This window comes from Molothrus aeneus, chromosome 20, assembly GCF_037042795.1.
Source record: "Molothrus aeneus isolate 106 chromosome 20, BPBGC_Maene_1.0, whole genome shotgun sequence".
NCBI lineage: Eukaryota > Metazoa > Chordata > Aves > Passeriformes > Icteridae > Molothrus > Molothrus aeneus.
In genome coordinates, this window is record NC_089665.1 from 9,921,174 (window position 1) to 9,932,503 (window position 11,330).

The window sequence follows — 11,330 nt, forward strand, 5'->3', positions numbered from 1 at the left end:
CCCTTTTTGCAGGGTTTGTGGCACATCCCATGGGTTTGGTGCAGGCTCTGTGGGGCTGCAGGGGCTGGGGAGGGCAGCCCTGGCCGGGGCAGAGCTGGCAGTGCCACTCCAGCCATCCCTGCAGCACGGGGGACACAGGTGGGACACTGAGCCCAGGGCCAGGCACCATCAGCACCAAACGAGCATAATTAATTGACCATCTGCTTGGAAAGCCAAGAATGAGGCAGCCCTGGGACGTGGCTGCCACGTCAGGAGCCTCCAGGATATCCCTGAAAGGTGAGAGCTGTGGGCACTGGGGTCTCACCCAGACATCCTGAGCTGCCCTTGGGTTGCTGCCAAGGTTTCTTCTGGGGCTCTCTGGTTTGGGAGCTGGGCATGCTCCAGGGAGGAGGCAGAGCCTGGGGCTGGGCTTTGTCAGGGATTGAAACCCAAGGGAAGGTGCCAAGCAGCCCCCTAGAAATGTCCCTGCAGCCCCCAGCCCCACCTAAGCACAGAACAGCTGCCCTGTTGTGGTTCTGTGTTTGGGGAATCATTTGAAACCATCACAACATGAGCTGGGAAATAAGGCACCTGTGGTGTTTTCTGTTATTCCTAAGAAAATTCTCCTTGTGTTTAATAGGTGATGTTTAATAAAAATGAAAATGAGCTTATCCTGAGCAGGCATGCACGCCAAAAGCTGGCATTTAAATTAGAAATTATGATTTAATAACTTGTCAAGAAACTCACCAATGTAACAGCGTGATAATTATTGAAAAGAGGCTTCATAAATACTGGAATGCCATGATCCAGGGGGAGAACTGAGCTGGGAAAAGCTGGGTGAGCTCTGTGGGACTGGGACGGGGCTGCAGCCCCCTGGCCCTCGACAGGGCAAGGCCCTTGGTGAAGTCCTGACAACAAAAATGGTGAAAAATGAAATTTCCTGGCAGCCTTGGGAGGTCAGGATTGCTCCCTTGCACCCCTGGAGCCTCCTCTGCAGCCTGGGCTGGTTTGCTGGGGAAATTCTCTTTGGTGAGGCCTTATTGTCTGAATCATGGCCCATCTCCTAATTTAAGCAGAATGTTCACTTAAGGACTTCTTAATATCTATTTGAAATGACAGTCCTGCCTTCCTGTTGGTCGATTGTGGTTCTCAGTGGGAAGGCCATTATTTCTGCCATGGTTTACAAAGCAGTTCAGGAGAAATCTGTGGCATAAATATTGAAGTATTGTAATAGATAATTCTGTGGGTTTGGACGTGACAGAGCCTTGGCACAAGGCTGGGTTGGCAGCAAGGAGTGAAAAACCCAAACAAAAGCAAGGGGCAGGCTCAGCTTTGGGGTTCTGGTTCAGCCCCACATCCCAATGGGTCCCAATTCCTTGCTCATTTTTTCCTTACAATTCCCATCCTGGAGGAAACACTTGGGGATGAGTAAAAAGAGGGCAGGAAAAACAACAAGCTATGAAAGTGATGGGGAAAGATTGCTCTCCTGCTTCCTCTAAACCAGTAAAATGTCAAGGAAAAACCTTCACACAGATTTTTCCAGTATTTTTCAGTGGCAAATACATTTCCTTGGAGAAATTTCAGGTCATTCTGTGACTAAATAGTGAGTCTGCTTATTATTCTGTCTGCTTCTCCAGGACTTCTGTTTTTTATTATTTTTTTAAGTGAAAACAACTTGAGGACGAGAGAGAGAGAGAAAATCTCTTTGCCACTAAAATCAAACAGCTGCACTTGGCAGAAATTGGAACGGCCTGGGGTGGGGAGGGAAGAAAACTCTTAGTTGGTAATTTTGACTTGTAAAATGCCCGATACGAGGTTGGAGCGTTAAAAGGAAGAGGTTCCGTGGGGCGGGCCGGGTTTGTGGCGCTTTCCCCCCGTGTCCCCTCCTCTCCCGGCAGTTTGGCCCGGCCGGGGCTGCCGCATCTCGCAGCTCCCGCCCGCGCGGCACTGCCGGGGTTAAACCCGGCTCAGCCCCGAGCATCCCCGGGGATGCCGCTCCCGCCGGCCCAGGTGAGACAGGAACGCGCCCAGAGCCCCTCGGCCGGGCGGGGATGGATGGAGAACAACTGCGCCTCTGAAGGGTGACAATGGATCCGCTCCCGGAACCCCTCCCGGGCCGGGCAGGGATGGGGGCCGCTCCTTCTGCAGCGCACAGGGCCGTGCTCAGGGACACCCTGTCCTGTGTGACACCCCCTGAGCCCCCCACGCACCTCCCTGGCTCCCGGAGCCTGGGACAGCTGTGGGCAGCTTCCCCCGGAATTCAGGAAACCCGGGATTGCAGCCCCATCCCAGGGGTTATCCAGGGTGGGGTGGGATGGGTTTTTCTCCTGGATTTGCCCCTCTCTGCTGGGCCTTTGGTCCTTCCCCAGCCCCAAAGTTCTGGTGGGTTCCAGCTCACAGAACACCCTGAGCTGGGAATGTTGGAATAGTGGGAATGTTGGAATAGTGGGAATTATGGAATCCTGCTCCCCGTGTTTGCTGCAGGGTGCTGGGCCTGGGTGGATTTGCCCCTGTAAATTCCCAAGGCTGAGCTGGTTTCAGCTGGGGGCTGGCTGGGAATGGGCACAGCCCTTTTTCACTAAACCCCCCCAAAATGGGGCTGCCCTCCCTGCTGTGGGGTTCCCAACATTTCCCTGGACAGGAGGATGGAGAAGGACATGATGGGGAGAGGCACCTTCACCTGGGCACAGGTTGAAGGAGAATTTCCCTGGGCATGGAGTTCAGTGAGTGCTGAAAGGTTTGGTCCTGAATTTCCTCAGGAATTGGATGATTTCCCACTGATTCCAAAACCAGGGATCTGGCCGCTGACTGCAGGATTTAGGGCCAGAGGGCTCCGTGGCTTGCAAGGTATTTCCCATAACAAAGGAGAAAGCAAAGAAAAGGAAAGGGAGGGAGAAAAAAAAGTGTGGAAAAGAAATGAGGAATGGTGAAATGAAGTTGTGCTCATTCAGCTCTCTCGCGATGCCCAGATCTCTGTCATTAATATTAAGCAATGCCTGACAATAGCACTCTGCATTTTCCAAAAGAATAACTATCAGCCTGGTAAACAAACCTGGGGACGCTCAGAATTCCGCAGGATGGCTCATCTACAGAGGCCTCATGATAAATGTAACAAGGCAACAGCCAGGGAAAAAAATTATTGTAAAAAAAAATTAAAATGTGGAGAATTGACATTTGGAATTGAGCTGGGATGTGCCAGAGCCTCATCAGCAAGGGGGGCACCTGCAGCCCTCCCCAAACCCCAAGCCCAGGCTCATTGATATGCAGTTATTCACGTGTGCAGTAAATTCCAATTATGTTTACAGATGTCTGCTTAACATTTATGGAAAAGGAACCTCAGCATGGCTGAAATATCCTTATAAGGGTTTGGACCAGGCTGCTTTTTTTTTTTTTTTTTTTAACCATCACCAATTTAATTGTATTTTGCAGATTTATGAAAAAAAAACAACAAAAAACTTCCAGCTGAGCTCTCTGATAGAAGGTTTAACATCTAATGCATATATTTGGTTGTATGACCATTTCAGAGCTGTTTTAACTGTAATTTTTTTGTTTTCATATTAACTCAGGAGTTTCATTGATTTTTTTTTTTTTTAATGCACAAAAAAAGCAGCAACGTATCAGGGCAGTGAAAGATGAGCATGTTTTCATGTGGCTTCCTGCTGTAGGTAATTTTTTTCTTTATCTTGGAATTTCTTCCCTGCCCAGGGACTCCTTCACCTGGGCAGAGCCCACACTGAGCACTCCCCTCCAAAGGTGCATTTCCCAGTTCCAGTGGTAATGTGGATTTCCTGATTCTCACAGGAATAAGAAAAATGGGAATTTTCAAGCAATAAGTGGCTTCCCCCTTTCCTGCCCTGGGTCTGGGCTCTGGGAGCAGCTGCCTGGCACAGCCTCGCCCCCTTCCCTGGCATCAGCTGGGTCTCACAGGGGGAGGAAAAGGGCATTTTCTGTTAATTCTAGAATTATAAAACTACTCTATTTCCAAACATTTTTCCTCCTCTTTTCCCCTAAATTCTGAGCACTCATGGATTATTTCAGCTCGTAATCAGCAGCCTGGTTCCACAGGTGTAGGGACAATTTGTGTCCAGATGGGCACCAAGCACTGGCACAGCCCTGGGGTGCCCAAGGCAGGGTCTGGGTGTTTTATTGGCGCTCCTGCTTTTCCTCTCCTGCAGGAAGGGTTTGTTTGAGTGGGCACCTCGTTGGTTGTGTGGGGGAGAGCAGGGATGGAGCTGCTCCTGTGCGCCCCATCTTGGGCACAGAGCTGCTGGCAGAGCCACAGGGGCAGAAACTCCTCCCTTCCTGAGCTCTGGAGCTGCTGCTCTGCCTTTACAGGAGAAGTGATGGCAGGGAATGACCTGGGGGTGGGTTTTTAGGGAGAGCTGGTAGCAGGGAATGACCTTGGGGTGGGTTTTTGAGGAGAGCTGGTAGCAGGGAATGACCTTGGGGTGGGTTTTTGAGGAGAGCTGGTAGCAGGGAATGACCTTGGGGTGGGTTTGGCTCAGTCAGGGAGTGTGCAGGTGATCCATGGCTCAGGGATCCATCAGGGACTCCCACAAAGCCAGGCTGGCATGAGGACAAAGCCCCGTCCCTGAGGTCAGGGGGCCCTTTGGGATGTCCCAGAAGGATGTCAGGATCAGGGCTGTGTGTCCCTGCTCTTGGCACAGCAGGAGTTAATGAGGGATTGCAGAGAGGCAGAGCAGGAAGATGAGGCTGTGGGGAGAGAAACTTATTTGATCTGAGGGCGTATGTGGAATAAATACAGCAGATTCTAAAAAGCAGTTTTGTTTATTAGCACACCCTTAAGGAAATAAATTGTACATCATTAGAAGCAGGCTCCTCAGCAGCCACTGCTGCTGTTATTAATGCATTTATCTCATAACCACACCAGTTTCTCTCAGCCATTCCTTCTGCAACCTTACAGGCTTTACAAATATTGACTAATTACAGCCATGTAGATTTTATTTCCACGACTGGAAAAGCCCCATTGGAAGGGAATTCTGCAGACTCACACTTTCTGAGCCTGAAGTTTCTGTTCTCACGTGTGGGGACATCACCAGCACAGACATCCCAGCTCCTGCTTTTTCTCAAAGGAAATGGTGACATTGCACAGGCAGGAGGAAGGCACTTGGTGAATCTGTTCACCAGGGTTTGGGGAAACAAGGCTTAAGTGTTTGCATGGGAAAATCTCCAGTGCCTTCATGGTGATGCCGGTTTGGGGTGGGTGTTCTGGAGAGAGGAGAGGAGAGGAGCACAGCACCCTGGGGCTGGGCTGGCACGGAGCTCCTGGGGCCTGGAATTTGGTGACATTCTGTGAAGAGCCACAAACATGCCAAGGATAGATTTTTTTACAATGGTGTTTGTTTTTTAAAGTGATTCTGAGTGTGGAGGGTTGGCCCTTGGTAGTGCCAGCGTGCGACTCTGTCCTGTGTGGGGACTCCCCTGGGGCACAGCGTGGGACAGCAGGATCCCCGTGGGGATGGAGCTCAACCCCTGGAAAAATGAGCTGGAACTAGGGAAATTTCACTTTCTAGACCAGAATGATTTGGGTTTTTTCATCCTGAGCACAGCATACTGATGCACCTAGGGAGGGTGGGATGGTGGCTGTGTGTGCCACGTCCCCACCGTGGCATTGAGAGGAGCTGTGTGCAGTCAGCCAGGCCTGGAGCATCACTCAGGGATGAGGGGAAGGAAACAGCAGCTCTGAATGTGCCTGTGGAGGCACCCAGAGCCAGGGGCCCTGCTGGGCTCCACTGCACTGACCCAGCTGCCTGGTCTGGGGTGTTGTGGGGAGAAGGAAGGGCAGAGCCTCCACGGCCCCTCAGATCCTTTAAAATAGAAAATCATATAAATAGGGCATGATCTAGCACTGTACCAAATGACAGAATCTATAGATAGCAGATTAGTCAGGACTGAGCTGGCAGGCACAAACACAGCCAGGAGCATTCAGTGTCCCCTGGGAGGGGGGCCTGGGGCAGGTGAGGTACCTGAGGTACCTGGCCCAGGTGATGCTGAGCCCAGCTCTGCCCCTGCATCTGCATTTTTCTGGCACAGTCCTGTCTGTTGGCATTTCAGTTATTTTTCCCAAACGTTCTGCGTGACAGTGATGTCAGCACCAAAAGCTGACATTGTGCTGATGACAAAAACCCCTCCGTGTGGAGAATGCTCTTCTGCAGTTGTTGAGGAGGAGTGTGATGCAGCAGCCCTCCTTCCTGACGGGCACAGAGGGCAGTGCCAGGGCTGGGCGCTGGGTGTGCTCCGTTCTCAGCAGCAGGAGCTGATCCTGGTGGGAAGGGAGGCTCTGCCCACTCTCAGAAAGAGCTGAAACGAGGAATCCGGCCCGGGTCACGCAGCAGGTCAGCGGCAGGAGCAGAGGGAGAGCTCCGGGCTCCCCCTTCCCTCCGGCCCTGCCGAGGAGCCGCGGGATCCGCCCGCGTTCAGAGAGGGGAGATTGACTCTCACTCCCTGGGAAGTTCAGCCGCTGTGAAATTGGTAAATTATACAGGCCCACAGAACTTAGAAAAACAATATAATCCTGGGGGTACTGAAATAATTAATTTCCTAATCAAGTACACCTTGCTTTTTTTTTGTTGTTGTTTTTTAATTTGCAAATAGCACTCCGGTGTTATTCCCCGTTTCAGCCACGCCAAGGAAGGAATCTCCTGGGCAGCAGAGCCAGAGGGGCCCGAGGCAGGGGTGAGTCCCCCCAGGGGCTGCGGGCACCGGGGAGAAGCGGCCTCGGCACCGCCGGACCCCAGCGAGGGCCGGGCGATGCTTTTGGGGGAGGTTTTGCCGTGCTCTGGATCCAGCCCAGGACCAGGGAGAGAAGAGCCGGAGCCGCAGGGCTCCCGCCGGGGTTTGTGCTGGGCTCTCTCCTGCTCTCGCTGCACCCTTGTTTGCTTTAAATCACTTCAAATGCGGAGGCTGTCAGACAAGACAATTAACATGGGGAAGGGGGAAAGTATTACCATCCATTATTTGCCATAACATGAATTTAAGCCAGGAAGTCAAATGATAAAATATGTGGTGAAAAGTGTTGGTGGTGGGAGTGCCTAAATGAGTAATAGCCCTGGGCTTCTGAGCCTTGAACTTAACGTGCTAAGTAAATCCCCGAGGTCAAAAAGTATGAAAATTGTTGCAGCTTGGGGAGATATATTTTAACTTTGGAAAAGGTCCGTGTAGATCCGCTGCGGGGTCGGGGAGGCAGAGGCCGAGCAGCCGCAGCTCCGGGAGTTGGACCGATGGTCAGGGGATGGGTGCTTGTGTTTTTTGGGGGAAAAAACAGAGAATGAAATATTGCAATGAAATCAGGCGAGGAGCTTGCGGGGCGGGATGAGCCGGGAGCGCTTTGTGCCGCCGGCAGCGGTGATGGGAGAGCGGCTGCACCCCCGGGATCCCGGCGGCACCGAACCGAACCGGGCCGGGATCCCGCCCCGCTCCGCTCCAACTCTTCCCCTTTAAAACTCCTGCTGCCGCTCGCGCTGACCATGCGGCCGGATTTATGGAGAGAGATGTTTTAGCAGAATCCCCCCGAGTCCCCCATCAGCCCTAAATCCCCAGCCCGCGCTCCCCGGGAGCCCTCCTGACACAGAGCATGCCAAAACAGCTTCGTTTTGCCTATGCATTAGCAATCTATTTTACCTTTTTGACATCTCTCACACATAAAACCGTAAGAGAGAAATAAAATATCTGTCTCTGGGCGAAAATAAAGCTTTGCCTCCCTCCTGATCTATAGGATATAAAATAAAGCCATGGCTTTGATAGTGGCTTTTCCTTAGACCGGAGTTGCTTTTGCACACACGGAGACAATGAAGATGGATGAGCCGGGAGCGGTGCATCCTCCGGGGGTTCGCTTCACCCTCTTTTTTTATAGCCCCCCCCTCGCCCCCTCTACCTCTCCACTTTTCTTTCTTTTCTCTTTTATTCGCCTTTTATCCGCCCTTCACCGAGTGGAGGATCCCGCTCGGCTGTCCCGCAGCCGGGCTCGGCCCCGGCCCCGCTCCCAGCCGGGCTCGGGGACAGCCCCGGGCCCGTCCCGGCCACCCCGGGCCCTTCCCGGCCACTTTCCCGTCAGTCAGAGGCAGAGCCGCGCTCCTCGGGTTTGTAATTATTTATTAACCGTATTTCCCATAAACAATGCATGAGCTCGGAGTGTAAGCGACAACATTTAGCGACGTGGGCAGAAACCCGGGAGGGCTAATCAGGGGGCTGGGGGGCAGGAAAATAAATAAGGAAAAGGAAAATAAATAGAAAAAAAAAATTAAAGGAAAGGGAAAGGCGAGCGGAGCCGGGTGGTGACAGTGTGGTGGTGTTTACCCTCAGCATCGACCCGAGTGTGGCAGGATAAACTGGGACCTTCTAATACATAATTTAAAGATCTTTTTCCTCTTCTTTTTTTTTTTTTTCCAAGCTCTTTTAAAACAAACCTGGGGATGGATCCCGTCCAGCCGCGGGGTTTATGGTGCGGGGATGTTCTGAAGGCTTAATTACATCTTAACTTCAATATTTGGCCAGAGCATTAACCGCATATATATTTAATCAGGCGGAGGCGCTCTTTCTGCGGGGGAAGGTGCTGGGGACGGGGGGGAGGTGGGACCCCCACACCGGGAGAGGCCCCCGCCCCGTCCCGAGCTGCCCCGGGCGCGGAGGGGTCGGAACGGGAGCTCGGGGCCGCCCCCGCCCCGTCGGGGACCCCGCCGGGCCCCGGCCCCGAGCCCGCGCACGGTGCGGGAGAAAGGTTCAAAAGGAGGGAAAAAAGAAAATCAAATTTAAAATGAATGGGAAAAGAGGGGAAACTCAGCGCTGTCGGGGATGGATGTCGGTGAAAGCGTCTGCCGGTGCGTGGGAGGGAAGTTTTTGCCCGGCTGGGAATGCGGGGATGCTCCACAAGGAACCGCGGTGGGGGCTCGGGGCTTGTGCAGCACCGGCACCCGTAAAGGAGAGAGAAATCCCATTACTGAGCGCAGCGGTGGCGAAAGGGGGTGGTAAACAGGGTGATGGTTAACTAAAAAGATGGGAACGACACCCATAAAATGCAAATTTAAACTCGCCTGAAAGGGACTTGTTTTTTTTCTTCGGTATTAGATTTAAAATGAATTTGAGTTTGGGTTTGTTTGGCGGTTTTGTTTGGGTTTTTTTTTACTCTTTTTTTTTTACCTCTCTCTTTATTTGGGTCTCTTTCACCAGTCACTATTTTACTTACACTCTCTATTTTTTTTAATTTTTTTTTTCCTCTTGTAATTTCCATCCTCAAAAGAAAAAAAAAATCCCTTTTTAAAACATCTGCCGATTTCTCCCTTTCCTTTCTTTCTTTTCTTTTTTACTCTCTTAATGTCCCTCCTTTCCAGCACCGGAGCCGGCCGGGGTTGCTCTGGAGCATCCCGGCCGCTCCCCGCGGGGCTCGGGCTGGGGCACCGACCCGGGAAGGGGCCTGGGCGAATTGCAAAACGGAGTGAAAACCAAAAACTGCCCCGTGCCCTGCAGCCGGCCCTGCGAGGGGGCGGCACACGGGGGTTCCCCCCTCGGGCTCCGGGCGTGCCGGGGTTGCAGGAGCCGGGGCAGCCCGCGGATGCCGGGGTTGATTTTCGGATCTGCTGGAGACAAGCGCGGGCGGTTCGGCCTCTCAAACGCCTGCTCGGGGTCGGGATCCCCGCCGGGGGTGAGGCGGAGGGGACACCCCGCGGTCCCCTCCGGTCCCGAGCGGGGCTCGGGGGGTTCGGGCGGACAGAGCCTCCCCCCCCCCCCGGGAAGCGCAGCGGAGCGAGGGGACCCCGGAGCCCGCGGGGAGGGGCTGGGCACGGCCTGAGCCCCCCGGCAGCGGGGGGAGAACCAGATGCTTTCGCTAACGCCTGGGAAAGGAGAAAAAAAAAAATCGCTGTGAAAAACTGGTGCTTGATGGACGCGAGATGCTCACCGCCTTCCCCTCATTCATCCCCAGCGACACATGGCACCGGGGCCGCGGCAGCGCTCCCCTGACGGCACCCGCAGCTGTCGCTTCCCGGGCATGAGAAGCGCCCATGTGCGGGCACCGGGCGGGGCGGGCCCGGCTCCGTTGACCCCCGGCAGCTGCGCGGGGAGCCCCAGTGCGCGCCCCGACGGGGCCGAGGGTGACAGCGGGACCCGGCCCGGGGCTTTTCAACACCCGCGGGAGCTCCGAGGCCATGGCTCGGCCCAGGACAGCCCCGGCACCGCCTCTCCCGGCCCGGGCACGCTCTGCATCCTGCGCCCCGCGTGGAGCGCGTTTGCTGCCTTCCTTTTTCTTTCTGTCTTCCAATTTATGCCTTCCCGCTTTTTTTTTTTTTTTTTAATTTTTTCCCCCTCTCAAGGACGAGGAAAACGGACGTGAAAGAGAGCGAGGGCGGTAGGTCCAGGCGGGGGATGCTGCGGGCTCCGGGGCGAGCCTCCGCCATGCCCGCGCCCGGCCGCGGCTCTCGGTGGTGCGAGCACCCCCGGGCGCGCTCGGTCCCTTCCATGCCCGGGCTCAGCCCGCTGGGACGGGGAGAGGGGCGGGCTCCGGGGCCGGGAGGGGCCGGGGCCAGGCGGTGACGCCTCCCCGGAGCGGCGGCTCCCGACGGGCAGCAAAGCGCGAAGGGAAGAGAAACCTCGTCCGCACCGCCCCGGTACCGACCGGCCCCTGGAAGGTAAAAGCGAATTAATGTTTATTTACCAAAAAAAAAGAGAAAAAATAAAGGTACACGGCGATGGCCGGTGCTGCTCGGCCCCGGACGAGCGCCGGTAACGGAACTACGGCGAAGTTAGCGGCGCCTCCGCTGTGCCCTCGGCGGTCGGGTGGCCCCGGGCCCGCCGCCCCCTCCCCACCGGGGCTGCCCCGCCGGAGCGTCCCGGGCCGCGCTCCCGGCCCCGCCGCACCGCTCCGCCCGGGAAAAGCGGCCCGCCCCGGGCTCCTGCTGGACTCCGCGCCCCGCGGACACCTCGCGCCCTCGGGGAACCCACGGCCAAGCGGGATCTCGTTTGTCGCCGGTGCCAGCGAGGCGCTCCGCCGGCCGGCGGCGGCACCGGGTCTCTCTAACGGCTCCGTGACCCCGCGGGGGTGCCAGACCCCACCGAGCGGCCGCGGCTCCTCGTGCGCACCGTGCCCGCGTCCGTGCCCCCTCACACCTACCGCAGCATCGCGCTCGGCGGGCCGGGCCGGCCGTCGGCGGGGCGGTCGGTCGGTGCGTCTGTCGGTGTGTCTGTCGGTCGGTCGGTGTGTCGGTCGGTGCGTCGGTCGCTCGGCGGGCCGGCGGGCGGAGGCGGCGGTGGCGCCCCGGCGGCTCTATAAAGGGGCGCGGACGCCCCGTCCGGCGGCGGCGCGGCGGGCGCGGGGGGGCGGCGTTGGCGGCGCGGATTGG

At 55.7% G+C, this 11,330-nt stretch overlaps 1 long non-coding RNA gene across 1 annotated transcript; it reads right to left on the bottom strand.

Annotated features, from left to right (window-relative positions):
- Positions 1-8,074: 8,074 nt before the first annotated feature.
- Positions 8,075-11,213, bottom strand: LOC136565022 (uncharacterized). Its single transcript, XR_010784790.1, has 2 exons — positions 11,102-11,213; positions 8,075-9,827 (listed from the first exon to the last, which is right to left on the bottom strand). It is a non-coding gene; the product is annotated as an uncharacterized lncRNA (long non-coding RNA).
- Positions 11,214-11,330: the final 117 nt, after the last annotated feature.